The following is a 22171-nucleotide window of genomic DNA, read 5'->3' on the forward strand; positions in this document are numbered from 1 at the left end:
AACATTAATAACACCTACAGTATAAAAAAGGCATGAGAAAAATATGAATTAACACCAGTTATGTAACTGTAAAGAGCTGCTGTTACAGCTCTATTATAGCATAAAATGTGCAAAAATCAACGCATTAGGAGGTGCTCTTCACACATCCGCTCTGATGTAACGAGATGTGTGTGTGTGTGTGTGTGTGTGTGTGTGTGTGTGTGTGTGTGTGCGTGCGTGCGTGTTCACGTGTCATTTTATCAAACACGTTTTTCAATCAGTGAATGTGAATGAACTCAGCAACCTCAAAAGTTTTATCATATTGCATTCTAACTTTTATATACTTTCACAGTGCTTCAAACTTTTGAGTGATAATGGCTCTCTGATGCAATCTATAAAGCATATTTACTAATTATGATATTATTATCAATGTGTTTAATTCAGGCCTTCCAATTGGACTGTTATAACGTTCAGATTGATCCAGAGCCATTTGCAAGCCGAGCCAAGTTCTTCTTCAACATATCAGCAGTATCCCTAGTTATGTTGGTATACATTAAACTGTACATACTGTATATCCCTTCATATTATTTTGAGGTATTTATCTCCTTGCATCTTGATTTATGAAATATCTGCACTGTACCATAGACAAATCTGTACAGGCTGCCATAATCAGCAGTAAAAAAGGATAACGCTATAAGCTATCACATTGAGATTTCTCACTGAATATAAGCTTTTGCCATCTTTTGCAAATTGGGTTTGGTGTATGCACCAGCTCTTGGACAGAATACTTGTTATCGACATAAATTTACATCTAAATGCATACAGTTTCGGTCCATGTTCCATGCTGACATGTAGAAGACATTCTTAATACGGTGCATAATTTTCCCCGTGAAATATTTTTTGTTCATCCATCCAAGAAGCATAATTGCATATTGTATGTATCTTAAGCCATAGACAAAGGCTCAAATAAATCAGAATACTGAGGAAAGCAAATTGGGTAGATTAGACTGTAGGCGTATCTTGTTGGGATCTTTTTCCTTATCCCCATTGTCCAGGAAGGATTATCACAATATGTTGCTCCTGACAGTATGGCAAGACATAAAACAAAAGCAAACACAGCAATATAATGAGGGCTTAGCTGTATTTGACCCCAGTACACGCTTCCACTGGAATTACCAGCTGGGATATGAATTGTTTGGTGGTGTGCTATTATTTTAAGGTGCTCAGTCTAAAACTTCACACTTCAGTGTCAGATTGTCTATTCTTTTGCTTAAGTCATCATTATGAAGTAAATGTTGATTGCACAATGTATAGAATAATAATAGCAACAACATTTAGATTGGTTGTCTACAAGCCTAGCTTTTGCTGCCGCCGGGTCAGATCTCCTGGGAAAATTAAGTGCTTATGAGTTGCATCTATACTTATGAGAGTAATAAAATAACACAAAGGCTCTGTGGTCTGAACCGAGATGGTACATTGTTAACTGCAGTAAACTCATAACTTCTGTCTTGTTTTTCCACAATAAAAGCTTACCAAAGATAATTTAGCTAAGAAGCATCTCAACAAAATAGCTCATAGCTAAATATAATAGTTTACAGGAGCTATCTGGGAATGACAAACGATGGAATCAGCATTGGGATTGAGCTTCAAATGGAAATTTTCATGGTTGTTCTTGCTAGTCAGACTGCTAGCAATAGCCATGTTGCCAACAAATATCTTTGTTTCTTCACAAAAATGCAGTGTGTTTCTAAGGGAAACAGAAAGCATCCAGTTGTCTTCTTTGCCACAGCGATGCCAACATTAATAACGCTAATAGCAAATGTGGCAGGGGAAGGGGATTTTTGAAAAGTTATCCATTTCAACTTTAATACAGCGTCCATGTCAAAGTCACCCATACCATTTAAGGTTTAAACAGCTCTGGTCTGTAAGATTACAGTGCATACAAGATAGTTCACAGGCTCTGTATATCTTTCTCTGCAGCAAAGATTTAACCAGATTTAGACTTGATTTTAGGCAGGGAGTTTATTTCAGGTCAGATCAATGTCAAGTGTAACTTCCTCATCTTTATAAAAGGTCCTAAAGACTAAACTCTTCAGTTCTGACTGTCCACAGAGATGCCAAACCAAGGAACATCAACATCCCCACCAATCCTTGTCCGTTTTTCAGGGGTGCAATTTCAGTGGAGTAATTAGGTATCAGACACAGGCCCGGCGTCTTGGACAGATTCAAATACTATTGAAAATAAACAGCGGGTTTGGCAGTGTGGCACAAGCAACATCTGCTGACAACAGAAATGCTGGTTTTGTGGTTGCATCGTTGCCCATAAAGTTGTACTGAGACTCAAAGTCTACATCTCGATCGCTGCCGTTAACATGGAGAGGCCTGAAATAGCCTGAGGATATGTGACAATCACTGAACCCTGGCTCAGTTCAACTATTATTGTAACTGAATGGAGCCACAAAGAAGAAGAGTCTGAAAACATAATGGCAGTGGGGTATAACAAGAACACAGAGCCAATGATGTTGGAGAAAGAAGACAGATAAGTGTTTTAAAAAGAGCAAATTAGATCAGTGGAGTGGTTTGGGAAAAAATGAAAGGCATGGATTGACATGGGGGAAGTGCCAGGGTTCTTACATCTTCTTCTCCCTCATAATTATAGCCTGTTTTTCTTGCACATTGTATCAGCTTTGACCTCTTTAAAAAAGCGAGACGCTGTATTTGACACAGTTGGCGTTATACAACACTATTCTAACAAGGGAAGAGTTTTGGATGGAGAGGAGAAAATGAATGTCGAAGCTGCCAATATGTGGTCCTCCTGAGTAGGAAGAGAGTTAAATATACATCAGCGTGTAACTGCTGCCCTCCGGCTACCTGGCAGCTGTCTACTTTAAACAAAGCAGTGAGAAACTTTTCTCAAATCTTGAGCAAAGCAGTTTTTCCATGTCCACTAATCTCATTAACGTGATTTATTTGGATTCAAATAACTCCAAAGATAAAGTCTATGCAGTTAAATTCACTTAATGTAGAGTGTATATCATAACTTTATCCACAATTACCTTTGACAAGTTATTTTTCAGTTTGCTTTGTTTATTTGTCCGTCGGTCAGCATGATTACAGAGAAACTACCGGCCTTATTTTCATGAAACTTGGTAGGTGGGCGTAACGCAGGCGAAGGAAGAACCCAATAAATTTTAGAGGGTCATCTGAATGACACATTCATTAACATTGGGATAAAGAATATGGCCTCTAAGGCGGAGGTCTGCGCTCTCTTACCATTACGACTACTATCCTGACAAAGCAGTAATCACCATTAAATATTATCATTGCTGAAAGTATTTTCGACCACCTAATACTTGCTGACAATATTTTAATACCTCTTGTTTCTTTGGACCAAATCCTCTAGATACTACCTCATGTTAACCTTTGGATGACCCGACTGTAGCTGATGTGATCTGTTGTTTTCAAACATTAGAACGTGTTACAACCAACCTGCCCTACTTTCTATTCTTAGTTTAGCAGCTCCTCATTAGCTAAAAAAGACTAGCATGCAAACTAATTATATGACTTATAATTAACTGGTATACCGAGGCAAAACTGAGCATAACACTTGCGAAACCACACGCCGCCCGTTACAAAACGACAGTCTAAATAGAATTTTCCCTCATTTCACTTAATTATTTAAATCCTTGCTGGTTCACACTGAGAATCCATCTGCACAAATTATAGCAGGTATAAACAAGCCGCAAGAAGAAAAATCCACCTCTAACTATCTATCCCACTTGCCTCCTCATCACTGACAACAGCCATTTCCCATTCTCATAAATGCTTCCTAAATGGATCATGCAAATCAGGCTATGAATTAGCGGGAGGGATCATGATGATGTGTTATCCATCTGTGGCATTGCACGTCCCCGATACTACGTCTCTAATTGACGATCACTGTCATTGTACTGCATTTGAAAATGAGGTTCAGTGTTGGCCCCAGTCGCATAAATTAAGACGTGTGCTGTTACCTAATTGCTCTGATTAGCATGAGCTCTGTGGCAAAAGCAGTAATGCTAATCAGAGTAGCAAATCGGTACTGAATGAAGGCCCCCATTTGGGTGTCAATGGTTAAATATCAGACAGTGGGAAATTAACTCAGAAACAGTCAGTTTTGGCAAAAATGTGTGTCTGTAAAGGTGCAGTTATGGAGGTAGATTTTCAACTAGGGCTGCTTGATTTCAGGAAAAATTGTGACAACAATGTTACTTCCGATAAATAAACAGATATTAAAATGTGCTCATTTCCCTTTCTGTTGCTTTCAATATACAGCTAAAACACACTAAACTATTTGTTGATATAAAAAATATAGAAAATCTCCCAAATTCTTTTATTCAAAATATTGAACATTAAAACTTGACAAAAAAGGCAACAATGAAAACAAAAGGTAGTATTAAAAGTGCAGCTGTTTACTTATACTCTCAACTAATAATAAAAAAAAATCCCTGAGTGCAATTGTTGTCTTTCACAATGTTTTTATCGCATCACAATTACAATTAAAAAATGTTTTATTTAAAAATGGATTTGACGGTGGATGAATGAGTAGTTTAACTTAAAATGCAGAAGGTTGGAGACTGCATCCCTCCACAAACCTAAAATCAATGTTTCACTTTTTATTAAAAAAGGTAACCATGGTCTTTTATTAGTTGCCTAACCCTGATCCCTTACATTACCTTACTGTAGTTTCCAGCTCCATCTTGTTCATTAATCTCCACTGTTTTCAGTTGATAACAAATTAATTCAGTGACAAGATGTTTAGCACTAACTTATACACGGAGTGATTATCTGAAACAATATTTAATAATGCAAACTTTATATGTAATCTAGGTCACAAAGAGTAAATGTGATTTTTTTCTGAATTAGATAAAAGCAAGTGGGCAGGCTTAAATAATGTGCTGGCCTCAGGAGGGTAACTTTACTCCTTCAACCAGTTGGTCACTTCAATGGAGCCAGCCACAGAGCAGGCCAAACGATTTCAAAAGTGAATAGTCCGCAGAAAGAAATTCCCTCTAAACCTCCTTCTACCCTCAATACTTGTGATCTACAGAGATCTGTCCTTCACTGAGGCTGAGAGGAAAAAGTTTACACCAGCTGGCACTATGATGATAGTAAGGTATGTGCACAGGCTTTAAATCGCCACAATTACCGATAAATCCATTGATACTGTCACAACCATCATCCAAAGAGACATCTATGATTAGCATGAAGACATGCTCCTGCATAGAGGCTCTCTCTAATCCTATATCTCAAAGCTGCCCATTCTGATACCCATCAAATATGTTGAGACAGATGAGTGATGTGTTTATAGTACAAGTGAAAGCAGACTGCAAAGGGTGGCAATTAGGTTTTTTTTTTTTTTTTTTTTACAGCTGAAGGGAGCTGCACAGGGTAACAGCAGATTAGAAAACAGAGAGGATAAAAGGCAAGCAGAAGAACTGGAGAATAGTCAGGGCACTGAACTTTGTTCCGATTTGGAAGGATGACTACTGATGGTAACATTTTTTTTGCCAATCTTGAGTAATGTAATGGATGAATTATTGAAATGAATGCATAATCTGGTTTTGATTACATTTTGAAACAAACCTGCATGCAGAAAGGAGCGGTTAATTACAGACACAAAGCAGAGCAGATGATTAGAGGAAAAAACACTGTATGATATATTGACACTGATGACTTGTCTTTAGGAAGTTATGTTAATTATATTCCATCAGTGTTATCCTAAACAAACCTCAAAATATTGCAGAACGAATCATTACAATGTATATAATTCATGATAAGGCACATACGTTTCTACAATGTTGTATGAAAGGACCTGACAAAAAAAAAAAAGAGAAGATAAATAAGACAAGATACATAACTTCCCCTTTGCATCATGTTAGCATCTGTAACAAAGACACACAGCATAGTGCTGTAGCCAGTGCAGTCCGGAAGTTGACTAAAAGTGAATAATTGGTCATGGGAAAAGCAGACAGCAATATCATGAGTGACCTACATGTGTCTCTATCTGAACTATTGTTAATACATGACTCTCTTATGGATGGTGTGAATTCATGCGTGCCTTCAGTAATTGATTCAATGTTTCTCCTTTGGTGCAGAATACAGACATCAGGAAGTGCTGATAAGACACTAAAACATGCAGCCATGTGAATCCAGATGAGTGGCACGCATGAAAGAGAAAGGGTTCTCCATACTTGAAGCCTCAGTTTGACGGATTGCCAGTTTAACCACTTTTAACTACTTAGGCGGGCTGGGGGTTGGAGTAGTCCAGCTAGCATAGCGAGCTAATGAAGTGCAGAAAGGAGATGAAATGACAGGAATTGTGAAAGTGCTGATGGTGGCAACATGGGAGGCTGGAGGGAAGGACAGAAGCTCACTGCCAGGCGAGTCAAAACTACCACCAAGACAGGTCAGACGTTAAACCAGCGAGGCAGGTGTAAAATCAGTTAAGTCAGGTGTTAAATCAAGCGAAGGCAGCACCAGCGAGCTATCAGCATGAAGAACCACACCCAACAACATCAACAGTTGTTGGGTTGCAGGTCATAATAGGAAAGCTTAGCCAATAACATTATTAAAGGAAAATAAGAGTTGTGTGTTCCTGTATGAAGCAGCCATAGTTGCGTCGTTACAATATATGCTGCAGCCCAACTGCTAAGTAAATGTATGAAGTCATCTATATGGTGACTGTTCACGTGGCCCTTCAACAGGCAGGTAATTGAGCAATCTTACTGCTGTACATGTAATACCAAGATCACCAAATCTGTAAATCCCCTAATCTAATTGTTACCACAGTATCAATAGTGTGGCTGCTAGGGCCAAATAAGGCTTTGGCCTGTCCTCTGGATTACAGCAAACATATGTCAAGGACAATATCAGAGTTTTGGATAAAAATGTATCTGATTTGCTCATAATGGGATCATTACGATACATTGCAATGTGACAATAATAACAGCTGGTGAGACATTTGTGCATCAAATCCACCGTGAATGATTCCATTACACCACACAGTGTTATCAATGAGAAACATGCTCCAGCTTCCCCTATCACAGCAAGACACAAAACCGGCTTTTGTGCTTAGTTGAAGACAGGCACCGATCAACACCCTGGCCCATTGTGTGATGCCAGTCCGGAGATGTGTGTGTTGGTGTGTGCGTATGTTATTCACTCGCGATTAAATTCACTGCGAGACGTGACAGAACCCGGCAGAATCCAGAGGCTGCAAACATCAGCAGCGGGACAAACGGCACATTTTGCTGACAGCATGAAAGAGCCAACAACGGCCACTGTTCTGTTTATATACACACGACACACACCAAGATCCAATGTGATAAGACAACTGAAAGATAGGGAGGGAAACGGCAGATGGCACTTCTCTCTTAACACTTTACAAATAGGGAATTTGTTTTTCACCAAGTGTGTCATGTTGTGCATAGCGTCTTTAGACGGAAGCAGGGTCACTTGTGAGGAGGTCATGTGACAAGCATCTGGCCTGCTACCGCAGTACGTCCAAAGAGTTGGAAGGAGCAGCAATAATGTTAGGACAGACTCTCCAAATAGTCAAACAAGAAATGAGCACTTAATAATGAAGGACACATATAGAAAAACAATATTGGAAAATGTATTACAATAAAATCATTTAATAATCTTCAAAGCACAGATGAGATAAAAGTAATTTAGCCAAAATCATTTTGGAAAATGATGCTAAAAAAAGATAAATCCTTTCATCATATTTTACGGTTCCAATCATATTGAGCAGTGCCATATTTCGGAAGATGAATATTGTTTGTAATCTGCTTTGTGCATTCAAGTAAATGCCTTTTTTCCAGGAAGGTTTACAGATATGACATGTGTCAGAGTGCTCACTTCAGACAAACAGTGAGTTTTTTTCCAAGTGAGAGGGATTTTCTTTTAAAGGACTTTCTGTAGCTGCCTGATCCTTCACTGCTCTTTTCCCTGGAGAGAAGTCTGACATGCAGGCTGTCAAACGTTCAGCACAAAAATGACAACTCACACTGTACCTTAGAGCTGCTGTGTTCATGTGTGTGGTGGTGTGCGAGCGAGGGTGCGGGTACATGTTTCAGGGTGTGTGTGTGCTATATTTATATTTTTTATAGAGAACACTTTTGTTTTCTTTGCCAAAGATTTTCACCAGAGATTCAGTTCTGTTTTCAACAAAGGCTGCCTGAAACTGCCAGCTCCACCAAAGAACTTCACAGCCGTTTGACAAACTCTTTCATTTGAAAAGGTGATTTTGCTTGACAATATTTTAAAAGGATAGGGGGGAAAAAAGAAAAGAAAAAAGAAAGGAAAACAGCCTCAGAAAAATATCATCACCTGGTTTAGATAGACTTGTCAAGGCCTTTTCTATGATGTTGTTCTTATTTCTTTTTTGCACATTACTGGAAATAGAAAGTATTATAATAGCAAAATATATGGCCCCTAAATTACCACTGTAGTGTTTCTCATTGTTTCACTTCCATTTGCTTTGTACATAAGCCTTATACTATGATTTGACCTAGTCTTGTATCCCATGTGTGATCATGTTAGTCCCTCTAGCATTTCATTTTAGTGAGATCATTTTTTTGGAGCTCACAGTATTAAATGACCTGTTGTGACCTGTAGGATAAGAACACCCTCCAGCCTGGAGAGGTATACGTGAATTAACAATAAGTGTGTTTCTCAGCAGTCTCCAGAATAGAAGTGCTCACCATCCAAGTGCAAAAAAATTTTCATTTGTTTCCAAAATGTCAAATTTTACTTTTTGAGTTAAGGTCAATTTAATCATTGCTACAAGCTCTTTTATTGATCAATTACAAGTATCACATGGAAACTGGAAGATGAGGAGACGGAAGAGGAAGCACAGTGCAAGGCTCACTTTGAGACAAACAGGCCTACCAAAGGATATCAGTAGGTATAGCTCATAGATGGATGGATTAAGAAATTATATTTTTGTAGGTAGAAGGCACAACTCAGAAAATGGTACAAGTTTTATCATTAGGTTTTAAATGAAAGATATTTGACTTCAACATAAGTCCATATCCCTTGAGGCCAAGGGATTACATTTTTAAGGTATTAGCGTGATCAATTTCTGTCAGCCTGTATTTGTGCAACCATTTTTCTCCATTAAAAGACCAGAGTAGCTTTGAAGAAATAATTGTTGCCACATCAAGCAGTCCACTGGATCCCAGCATCCCACAGTGCATCTGTGTTCAAACAGATTAACAGTTTGAGACTCGTGTGTGAGAACACTGCAATTTTCAACAGCATTCAAATGTTTTCAACACAATCTCTTAATAGAACTTCAAACGTCTGAGAAATCTTATTAATTTGTTCTTCAATCTTTAACAGAATGTTGTGGTATCCACGCTGTCCTCTGGAATAGGAAGCCATTTAATTAAATGGGAAGAAAGTGTGGAGGAGACAATATCCCATCTCAGGCCCAAATTGAACACAGCTGCAATCACAAAGGGAGGCATGCTCTTCCATAACAGAGTCCTGCTCCCTGCAGAGACCGTGTCATGTAATTGTGTATTGAACAAGGATGTGATGTTCCTGGTCATGTTGTACAGGGGACTGTATCCATGTGCATGCATTTACTGCTCATATCCAATGAGAGATTTAAGGGTGATCAGTAAATATCACCAATATGAAAACTTACTTGTACACAACAAATTATGTAGAAAACTATTTTTGAGGTAATTTAGATATTGTGGCTTCATCATCATCTAGTTTGTCCATCAGAATGCAGCTTCTCTGTCACCTACTGGTGGCTGGAAAGACAGTGAGTGGGCAGTATTGTGTGGGACTATTTTTTTCCAATGATAGTGATCTTGTTGAAAATGTTATACATTGTATGTACAATGTAATATAATGTATAAAAATGTAAAATATGCTTTAAAAAAGTTATTGGTTTAAAAAAAGCGGCCTTCTGAGTACGTCTACATAGTCTCATCGGTACAACTCTGTGCATAATCCACATAGAAAAGGTCAATTTTCATTCCAATTCAAATGTATGATATCAGCAGCCATATTGTTAAACTGTCATTTTTTTCACTCTAAAATTGGCATCAGTATCGCCTCAAAAATTCCATATCAGCCTGGCCCCAACCTCAATGCACAGCCATTAAATCCTATAGCAGTCCCCAAAGATGACAGTGGTTTTAAAGCCATTTTAGCTAATTACACGGATTAAATCCTCATCTGCTAGTGACCAAGGTCACACCAAACTCCCTGTTAATCTTCCAGATTATTCATACCATCATGCTTCATTTAAAACTACAGACGTTTCACTCCCAGATAAGAAAAATATATCATATTTGTTCACCAGTGTGGCAATCATGCCAGTGACTTTCTCAATGGAAGAGCTCTTCATCCATAAAATGAAAAACATTCTCATGGGCCCAAATACTGTCACACTCATTTAAATTATGTGAATCATGAGTAGCTGATACAAAACAATGTAACAATGCCAATCGTTTGATTCATGTTGAAGTTTTTAATTGAAGTAATTGAAGAAAGCAATTAAAAGTCAGTGACATTTTAATTGCTTTCATTTGAACCAACTGACGGTGAATAGCAAGTTTCCATCGACATAAAATGCATTCAGAATCAGCAAAGCAAAAGACTATAATAATACTTGTTCGGCTTGATTTTAAATGATAACAGTGACATGTCCTTTCTGAGTACCACAAAGGAAAGTTTTGATAGTGACTTTCTAAGTAGTATCTTCTTCGTTATTTCCCTTTACACATTCTCAACAAATCCCAACACAAAAACTGCAGTCATCAACATTGCCATTACAGACTACAGACAGATTTATTTTGAAACAGAAGCCATCTCTGAAATGTGGCATGAGGTCATTTTTTTAATAAAGCTGCATGCAGAAATTGGGCAAGATGTCTGGGCACTAAGGTAGCACACAAATGTCACTTTTTTATAAATTGATTAGACATATAGAGGAAAGAAGTTAGCACACAGACTTATAATGACCTTGGTTGTGAATCACACACTGGCTAAGTTGTCAGTTATGCCTAGGCTGTGAGGTTTTCAAAGCAAACTGCTGTTTTACACAGAAAGAGACAGCAAGAATGTGAAAAAAAATGTAGATAAGCAGTATTTGTGATTATCATGTTGTAAAATACATTTTCTGAAAGATTTCAGAAAAGTATGTCAGTAATATTAAATACTAATGTTTTTTCCAATGTCTCTTATTCCACATGCTTTCAAATATTGATAACAAGCTCATGTATTTCCTTAAAATACTACACATAGGATTTGAACCTTAATGTGACTAAAGTCAAATGTACGTCCATCTCTTGCTGAAAGTGCTCCAAGTGTGTAAGACAAAGACAAGGAGAGGGAATAGCAGAAGCCATTTAAAATATGAAAGAGCATTTTACTTTTGAATCGCAAAACATTTAAGCCTCACTGGATGCTTTAAACATTGATGATGTTTGTACATGTTGACACTTGTGTTCAGGCCTCCTTTCTTCTACTTCACAAATGGCTTCAGCTTGACTAAGTGCTGGTTTGCCTGGGGTGAGAGATGTGTTTGTAGTGTTTAGAAATCTGTGACAGTAATTTAGCGGTGCGATAGGGGTTTGGCAAACACGTGAAAGGAATTCTTTGTTCACTACAAGGCTGGGAGGCAAACTAACCGAATAGATGTTTATATACAGTACAAGCATCTTTTTCGGTTAATTTGCCTGTTGAATCAACCTTGAAAAGCACCTGTGTTGACATGCGTGATTGTACCTACATCTTCTGGTTGAATAGACATCTCTGTAGTCACTAGATCTTATCTGTAATCCACTTTAAAATCCGTTAATGGCCTGTGAATTGAAACATTTGGATTTGCTCTCATAAAGCAGAGATATGGAGCTTTAAGTGCAAAATTAATATATTTTTTTTTGTCTACATCTTTGTTAGTTGGGTCAATACATGGGCTTTTGATGGTGGAGAAAAGACAAGAGTGGCTGTTTAGTACTTGGAATTTGATCCCGCCCTTTCCATGAATAGAAACAGAGGACTCAAAGCTCAGTTTGTCCTGTCTGCTTCTTTCTGGATTAGTGCTGAGGTAAGCAGACAGGCTCTTCACTGCTCTATATTCACTGGGGAGGAAGTTTTAGTCTGTGTGAAGAGCTCATGCTGGGACACACACACACACACACAACACACCCTTCATTCATAACAACCATTTCTCTGGAGACTCTTTAGAGTAACAGATAGCTATTCATTATCAAAAGCGTTGATGCTTTTGGGATTTGTGTGCATCTGTGAGTGTCTACGGGCAAAGCTTTGGCTGGCAGAGGGATTGCGTTCCCTGCCCTCACCAGTCACTCTTCTTCTGTACAAGTGTTTTGTCCTGATCAGTGAAAAAACTTCCCCCGTGGTGCTCGAGTGTGGTCAGCATCTCAGTAGATCAGAACACTGCCCCGGTGTGACATCCAACAGATTGCCATGACAACCGAGTAATATGACAACCTCAATTATTTTCCCAACTGGACAGGCAACAAGTATCATCTTCCACCTGCCCCTCTTGTGAGAGTCACCTCTCTGGGTAACAGGAATAATGCTGCCTGATAAGTACATACCTCCTATATCTGCCTATAAGATTTTTCTATGCCCTTTAGTCTTACAATCAAGTGGAAACTGAGCATATTAACAAACATAGGCCTTGGTTGTTGCAAAAAAGAGGGATTTATGAGCTGAATTCAAGATCATTTTGAATAAAATCCAACCGAAATAGAAACAAGTTGTTCAGATTTCTTAAAACAGACGGAATTAACTACATCTGCTGTATTAAAACCTGAATGTAACAGCTGATGTTCATTGGACACGTTTAAGAACAGCTCAAGTTACATCACTGTAAGAGGAAAAAGCAGATAAACATCAGCTTCAGGGCACGGTCACACATGTGCAAAATTAGCAGTGGCAGATTATTTGTATCCCATTCACATCCATTCTATGCAAGCAAAGGGGCAGATTAAACCTTTGCTTCCAATGGCAAAGTTAATTTGCATCATGTGGAATACACGCCACCAATAGCAAAGAAGTGTGTATGTGGTTAACTCCACTTGGCCGTCATCCTGCACTGCCCCCTTTCAGCACAACCACATATCGCCATGGCAAGGTCACTCACCTACATCATTTTTAAATAAATAAATCACCCACAATAATATTCCTATATACTAAAACAGAACGCTATGATACATTGATGGCTCCCGTGTGTGGCTTCTTCATCTGATAATGCTTCCCACAAATTGGCTAATATGGCACAGCTATAAAACATCTGTAATCATATGATTTATAACCTGACATGCAGATGCTCCTCTCTGCCTTGCTGGTAATGCCCTTGCAAAGCATCCATTAGGAACTGGTATGAAACATGCCATTAGATTTGGCAGATATATAAAATATTCATGACATCACAGGCACACTGCCAATGTGTCATAAGAGACATTTTTAACAGATCACTGTCGTTAAGACTGATAGAAGCTGTCAGCGAAATTTTATTTCCGTCTTTTAACATGTAATGTCAGGTCTTTGTTGAAGTATAAATTCATCAGAAGCTCTGTTTGTTTGATGTAAACCCAGTTATTAAATGACCGAGCACAAGTAAATAGCATATCAAAGAGAACGCTATTAGTCATGGAAATGGTTCTTTTTGTTGATCCGTTATATAAATTATATTTGGCTGTTAAAGAAAAACATTTGATTCAAGAGAATTTCCACCAACAAGCCAAATGCTTCCGGCCACACACGCATTAAACAACATGTCAGCATAATGGTGACTGTTAATGGCTTTATTTTAGAAGCTATGATATCTGCTGGCAGCCGAGATGAACATGATCACACTGATTGTGATTGGACTGTCAGGGCAGAGTGAACACAATGGAGCTTTAATGACAGCATCAATCAGCAACTTGGAATAAAGTCCTTATTTGCATGTTAAGAAAGTGCCAGTTAATGCAAACCAGTGCTATACTTAATTACTTATTACCGTTCATTCCATGCACATGTCATCAAATTGTTCATTTTATGAGCTGCCTGATCAAGAAACTGTGATCAAAAGGCAAGCAAAGTGCAGGATGACATCTGCCTCCATTAGCCTGCGAGCACTGGAAGTTCTCTTTATTTACCCCCCGCTTCATACTGTCACACATTCATCACACATTATACTGCAGCTCCAGAAACCAGCGAGCAGCCTACTGCTCTTAATGGAATACAGACAAGTCAAGCAAAATGCAAATTAATATGCCTCACCAGGGTGAAGACTTAATAGAAGCTTATGATTGACCCACATTTAACGTAAACTCTCACAGGGTAAAAATGTATCCCTGTGGCAGCGCTCAATTTTTCTCGCTGACAGCCACCATTCAAATCCCCTTTCCCAATCACACAGTTGCCGTGGAAACACCAGCAGCTGCCAGGCAGTCGTTTAAAAATTCCAAAATGAAGCGCCTGGATCTCTGGAAATTCCAGCGGGGGAATATCCTCAGCCAAAGACACATGGGTCCAAAGAAGGAGGATAACACACATCACCACAAACTGTTAATTTGTTTTCCATAGCACCTTGTTTAGTGAAACGGGGCATTAAACAATTATCTTGCGTGATCTGAAATGACACAAAGGAAAATTGAATGAGGAAGCAAGGCTAAGCTGTGTACTTAGTGGTTTGTGTTTTATGGAGTCCTTTTATGCTCCAGACCATCTTCCCTGTGTATGCAGGCTGCTGAGTTTGTTCATTCTAGGTTGGGTTTTTTTTTTCTTCACCACAGCGCCCAAACTGCTGTTGCGGGAGAACAGGGCAATTTACTGGCCAGACATGTTAATTAGACCCTGTGTGCTATTCAAGCAGATAGGAGAAGAATAAAGCCCCACTGTGTACAAACACTTATGAGTCCATATTAAGGGCCAACAGTCTGTTTCTGTTAAAGAAGAAATTAATGTATTGTTGAGGAAACAATCTCACCACGAGGTCCATTTAGTAGCCGTCATGGAGCTTTTGATAATATCACGTAATCTTTTTCAGCAGATGTTTGCCCAGTTTATGCTCACTATAGACTCATTTAAAATTAAAAATGCATTCTTGTGTATGGAGAAACACAAGGCTGAATGGTGTAGACTTTTTATATCTCAAATAATTTAGGCTTCCTATGTGTATGCACAACAGTTCATATGACATTGTGAAACGGTCTCACAACTTTGCTGTTTTATGTAAACATGTGGTTAACTTTGGGAGGCGGAACTACTGAGGTTAAAAAAACAGATCAGAGTTTAGGCTAGATAACAACAACCACCATGTAACTATATCAAGTAGATACATAGGTGAGGTAGAAGGTGAATAGAATGTGATGTTTGGAACAGAAGAAAAATGATGAGTTATTTAAATACGGAACTTAGTTACTTACCAATATGCATGGTAATAAGTTGCGCCTAATGGCTCAGAATGATGTGGGTTTTATACAAATTATAGTGCATCACTTTTCAAAGGTATAACAATAAAAAGTGAATGAGAGCAGCTGGTTGTTCAGGTTCAGTGAAAAGCAATATGACACCAAGCATAAGGATAAAAAAAGCACAATTTCTGGGTCTAAATTAGGGCTAGGCGATACATCGATATAAAAGATGTATCAATATATAGATACATTTTTAAATGTGATATGGAATTAGACCATATCGCATACATCGATATAGTTCACATTTTTTGTCTCTCTTTAAATATAAATGTTGCCCTTACTAGGGTTTGTCATATTTAGTTATTTTGTAATGTTCACTATTTTTTAAAAGATTGGCCTATTTAATTTCATAGGCTATTTTTATTTAAGATATTTTTTATTTAAATGTGAACTATATGGAGCTTTGATTTAAAAAAAAAAAAAAAAAAAAAAAAAAAAGGTACTCCTGTTTTTATACAGTATTTATGTTCACTATAATAAACTGTTTCAGTAAAACTACTTGTGACATGTCATATTTTGCTTTGACTGAACATTTGCTCTTACTTTGTGATAAAAATATCGTGATATAGACCGTATATTGACATTCAGCCTAAATATAACAGGATATGACTTTTGGTCCATATCGCCCAACCCTAGTCTAGATCAAATATAAATACTCAAGACCACAGTCCTAATACTGCACATATTTAAAGATTGGAAGTATTTATCAGAACAATAGTTACATTACATCAATATATCTAAATGATGTTACTATGAATTTAGGGAAGAGTGAAGCTAGAGTGAAGCACCATTAAAATGCCAGCTCATCTACCTCTTACTGCAATACTCTCATCCACTCAGCCTACATTTTAGCTCACAAGGTCCATTATTGAGGTTTGGTGTGGGAAATACACTGGCCAGATTTGGCTATTCACACCTACAGTTCTGCCCTTCTGTAGCCTCACATTACTCAGACTGCTGCATGTCCTGAAGGCCAGCAAATGGCTTCAGTTAACTCCACTGTGTTGTATGTAATAAAAGCAGAAGGTCACTCCTGAATCACAGTCTGCCCCTCTCAAATTTTTATCCTGCAGAGCCTGAAACTTTAATGAATGCCCCAGCCAGTCCATCACAGAGGGATACAGTGGGCTGCTTAGTGTCCCCAGACAACTTATATTACTGTCGGAGGGATTGTTGCCAAGGACCCACACGAAGAAACTGTTATGTTATACTGAAACAAAATCATGCAATGCAAGATTTGTGGAGCCACCAGTGTTGATTTTCATTCTGCGGTCTATGATTTGCCATACAGCAAAGCATTGATTATCTCTGTGACGTTACTAAGAGAGGGAAAAAACTGAAGTAAGTTTACTACCATAAACTATGGCAAACAATGTCACTAGTAAATTACATAGACACCGGCCTGGTTGTCTCACTTTCACCTCAGACCACACCTCGAGAAAGACAAGTGTGTCACCACGACACAGTGAAAAAAGAAGTCATACTGCTTACACGATACTACTGAAGAAAAGCAAAGGCTGCACTAATTACAGCTCTTTTTGACCTCAGAGACCACAGGCTGCCCACTATCCAGATTTGGAACAGTTTGTCCTTGGGCAGACAAATTAGGACAATGAATGGGTTGGCTTGATGGCATTTTGATAAAAGGGCACCTCCGACAGAACAGGTCAGTGTCTATTTTTAACCATTTCCTATTATGCCATAATTATTCAGGAACATATCTGACATACCTGGACAGTTAGTTAATTAAACGTGCCTCTCGCTTTAGAGAAATTGTTCTCTTTTGCAGAGGTTCTGCAAATGGTCCTTGCTCTGTGAAAAACTGAGGATAAATGGCTATGTGCGTTTCAAGGACTCAATCATCATTAATGGTGCGTGCTACAGTAGCCCGCACATGGGGAATGCTCTTCAACTCTGCATTGTTCCCTGTTGGGAAATTACAGACATTTCCAGTCCGGACAGATGAGTGGTGTGTTTAAATCTAAGAGAAATGATAGCCTCCATCCTCCTCAGACAGGGGATCTGTGTGGCCTAGATAAGGATCATGGGTATTTATTACTCCTATAAGAGCCCTTAGAAAGCACCTTTGGATTATGGGGCTTCTGGGAATATTAAACAAATATTTGAGAAGGGGCTTGGGTATTTGCAACTCTACAAACCCCAGTAGATAACACACATTTAGTCATTCTTTATACAAAATGGTGCACAATACAGTCACAGCTGCTGTTCAGTAACAAAGACTGTCCTTCCACATTTTAACCTCAGTCTCTCGTTGCCATACAGGAAATATAAACAGATATCTTGCTGAGGTGGTTAATTATTGACGAGGTGCAACCTTTAGATTAGCTCTTCTGGTATGATCAAATATGCATTATGGCAGACAGAGTACATCCTTGATGAATTTGTTATGGTTACCAGGACACATGAAAGTGTTTGCCAGATGCTACAGCGTGGCTGGGATTGCACCTTGGAGTGTGTTTCACCTGAGTGCCCATCAGTTTTTGAAAGAGAAGAGTGAGAAGAAGGTTGCATGGGCTTTAGAGAGATGTGTTCCTCTTTATAATAATCCACAGTAAATCATAACACAACATTAAAGCAATAATTAAAAGGAAGCAGTAAAAATTAATTACATACATGATTAAAGAGAAACTTTGCAAACTCTCCTGAATGCAGTTACGTGTTAATGATGAAACTATCACACAGTCAAATTATGTGGTGCAAGCCGCCACAGCTCTGTGCCTGCTTTCTAACCAGCCATTAAACTTTCATTCCTTTTATGCTAAAACAAGGCATGCATTGCATATTGAAACGCTCCCTCTCCAGGAGGAGCCACTCTTTCCTAAACAGCATTAAATATTTTGACAAGTGAAAAGCTCAAGCTTTTTTTAAGACAACAAATCAAATCCTTGCACAAATGGGCACAAATGGCAGGCATGTCCTTTTTTTAAGTGCCTTCTCTGCTTCAAGAGTACATTTCATTTTGCCATCAGAGAAGCACTTGAGTCCAACAGGACAAAAGTATCAAAGCACCTCATCTTCATGTAAAGGCAAAAATACAGACTGTGAAAGATTAATGCTCTCACTTTACGTAGGGAAGCAAGTCTCATGAGGAGATTGTAATTTTATAGAGAAAACAGTCTGATTGTGTGCAAATACCTGTACATTAAAACAGAGCAGCCATAATATGACAGCAGCATTGACAGAAGGCTAAACAATTCCTTAGGAACAAGTCTTCCATCCATCCCTTAGTCATGGCTCAAAGAACCAGGCTGATTAAACTCCACTTCAGTGCCTGTTGTAATTATACACACAAGACCTCAATTTGTGTTTATTAGTGCTGTGGCATTTCAAAACCACATATTACAGCAAATTGAAATTGGTTGCACAGGCTGAGGGTTTGGATGGCAGCCATTTTGTATTGGACTGCATTCCATGACGTTGTCTTGAGCGGAGGAGGAATGGGCACTCATGCAAAACATGGGTACATTTTAGTTTACTTTATATTTTTTATAGCAGTCCTCCAGGCCTGTGAGTCTCATCTCAAGGGGCAGAGAAGAGCGCATGTGACTGACCAATCAGAGGGCAGTAGGTCAACTCTCATCACTGAGCCTCCAGACTCACTTCACTCCAGCAGGGAGAGAACTACGGAGTTCAGGCCATTTTAAAATTACAAGGTCAGAGTTCCAACCACACCCATGTCTGTTATAGACACCCATTCTGGCCTTTTCCACACACATGCACACATACAACGCAGAATGAGAGAAAAACAGCATACAGATGATCCTGCACTCATTTCAAAACACAGATGTTTCTCAGCTTGACAGATTGGAGCAAATGATCCTTTTAACACATTTCTCTGTAATGTGCGGGTTGGATGTTAACTGAGTACAGTTAAACCAAACAGAAACATATGTATTTAAATGAGCCTTGACTAACAGCTCAAGTTGTGCCTCTTTATTACGAGAGCAAGATTTGCCATGTCAGCAGCAACTGAAAACTTCAAATCAGACAGATACAGGAAAACATACACTGCATATTTTTAATAGAACGAGAGAAGAAACAATATCCAGAGGCCCCATTCAATCGTCCTTATTTGCTCGCAGCAACACAGTGAATATGAAGTCATCCGTTTGGCCTCAGTCTATAGAAGTATAGTCACAGTGAGTCAAGATAATAATTATAATGTGTCCAAACCCGATCCTCCCTGCAGTATTTTATTACTGTAAGGAGTACACTAACTGATGGAGTCAGGAATAGTCTGTACATCTGCAAATTCACAATTTTATCCCTTGTAAACTCCTTCCATCGACCATGCAACTTTAGTCATCGGGGATCAAAAAGGACCCCATGACATTAGACTAGTTTTAGGACATGTAGAAAAAATAAATAAAAATGTCCACCTTATTAGGCAATTCAACACCAACACATTGATAAATAATTTTCATATTTTGTGTGTGTGTGTGTGTGTGTGTGTGTGTGGTTCAGAAACATCCCTGTGGGCCTGTGGGTCTGCATATAATCAATATTGTGACCATTATGCTCCATTTTGTGTGTTGGGTCCTTTTCTGACCACAAAGACAACAGGTGCTATGGAAATTGTGAAGAAAGTTGAAATTTATTTTATCTATAAAGGGGCAGAGGGGAACAATTCCTGAGAATTTCAAGCAATTCTATGAAAGTTAACTTATATTAACGGTATGACCCCAGGACTTATCATTTACAATAGACCCCAAAATAGCACCAACATATGAATGGGTGTTCAGGTATTATCACGTGTCCACTCATACAGTCATTGTTTACTGCAAGTTTTACAATTATAATTTCTACTTAACCGGTTTAGTTCTCAATTCTTTATTTGTATATTTAAAAGAAAAATCATTAAAAGTAAAATGTAGGAAAACTACTAGGCTAAACTATTGAAATGAAAATTGAGAAATTCTAAAAGCCAAAAGCCACTTAAAGTGCAGCAGGCGAAGAACCTTCATGCATTCTGTAATTATTAAATTTATCCAAAAAAAAAACTCTTAAAGCCGACAATATTCCTTTTATAAAATGAAGGTTGACAGTACATGTGGCTGAGTGCATCAGCACTGTAAAGACAGGAGCTTGGCAGTTAGATGCAATTATGATAGGAATAAGGAAACCAGTTGAATGATAAAGCCTTTGATTTTGACTGAAATATTCTCAAAAGCTTAACTGACTAAGAAATTCTTGCACAAAGTGTGAAGATGTGACAAAAACCATGTTGAGTTTTCCCATGGAGCCAATATCACAGGAAAATTGTAATGCGAATGCTCAGTGTCCCAGACAACAGCCATGTTTACATCCATGTGAAAACAATATACAATATTACCCTCTACTAACTTCAGACAAGGAGCCAACAGAAGATAGCAGCAACTGCCAGGGGAAATATGTTGCAAAAACAATTCAGCTCCTAACACTCATTACTCAAGCTAGTATTCATATTTCATCAGTATAAGTCAATGCCAGCAGAACACCATATTGTGCATGCCAATTTGCCACAAAAGAGTTCAGCAATGACAAGAAATGACAGGAAAATACTACATAGATAGCAGGCCTATTATGGCAGAAATTAGCAGCCAACAGACACTAATACATTGAGTTAGATGTAGCATCCACAGCCATGTTGGCAAGCACTGCAACAGCAACTGGACAGCCAAGACATAAACCATGTCAGTTAACGTTATAGACTAACAAGATATAAACCATGTCAGTTAACGTTATAGACTAACAAGATATAAACCATGTCAGCTAACTTTATAGGCTAAAGAGACATATAGTCATAGACATCTTAAGACGCATATAGTAGCTTACCTTGTTGTGAAGACGTCATTTTCGGTAGCTCCTGCAGAGCTACTTCCGGTCCCAGGCCAACAGCAAACTCCAACTTCAGGCTTAAAATGTGTCCGTCTAACTAACAACTGATAAAACTGTTAAAATAAAATAAAACTAATTTAATAAATAAATAAAAACAATTAATGAGAACAGCGTTACCAAAAGAACTTTTCCAGAGCCGACATGCTCTTTTAACTGTAACTGCATGAAAAAAACATAGGTGTCACTAATTAAGTCACGAAGCCCACAAGTTTTCTTGCAAAGACCCGCCCCCCGTAGTATTCAAGCGCTATGATTGGCCAGACAGTGTCTTAATCCGGTGTTCGGTAGGTAGGCTAATGTTTATTTTATCTATTTTATTGACATTATTATTATTTAAACTGTCACTATATCATTGCAGTAAATTAGAATGATAATTTCATGATAAGTAAATATGATAAAATAAAATAAAATAATCTGTTCCGCTGGCTCTTCCTAGTGGCATTTGCCAGAATAAACAATGCAGAACAAAAACATTAATTTATCTAGTGATGGTAATGTGCTTTCCTATGTGTGCTAACTTTACAGATCATGTGTCTAATGTACTACTGAGAGGTCATAGGGACAGTTTCAGCAAATATGACAAAAAATATAGCGCTTAACAAATTTTTTTGACCACTTGTCATAAAAACTAGAAAACAAACATTTTAGAAATCTTGCAAAAGCTTGTTTAAAACTAGAATGTTATTGTTAGTTATTTGGCAAATAACAAACTGATTTTGTTAATTACTAATGCTGTTATTTTTTATTTATTTTTTTACAAAAGTTACCTAGTGAATCTTGATGGCTGGTAGTGT

At 38.2% G+C, this 22171-nt stretch overlaps 1 protein-coding gene across 2 annotated transcripts in view; it reads right to left on the reverse strand.

Moving 5' to 3' along the window:
- Positions 1-21549, reverse strand: part of sash1a (SAM and SH3 domain containing 1a) — a 263857-nt gene extending 242308 nt beyond the window's left edge. For both annotated transcript variants that reach the window (XM_059355732.1, XM_059355730.1), the window contains exon 1: positions 21315-21549. The gene's annotated coding sequence lies outside the window, so the exon portion shown is untranslated. The remainder of the gene's footprint in view (positions 1-21314) is intronic.
- Positions 21550-22171: the final 622 nt, after the last annotated feature.

This window comes from Centropristis striata, chromosome 18 (assembly GCF_030273125.1).
Source record: "Centropristis striata isolate RG_2023a ecotype Rhode Island chromosome 18, C.striata_1.0, whole genome shotgun sequence".
Classification (NCBI taxonomy): domain Eukaryota; kingdom Metazoa; phylum Chordata; class Actinopteri; order Perciformes; family Serranidae; genus Centropristis; species Centropristis striata.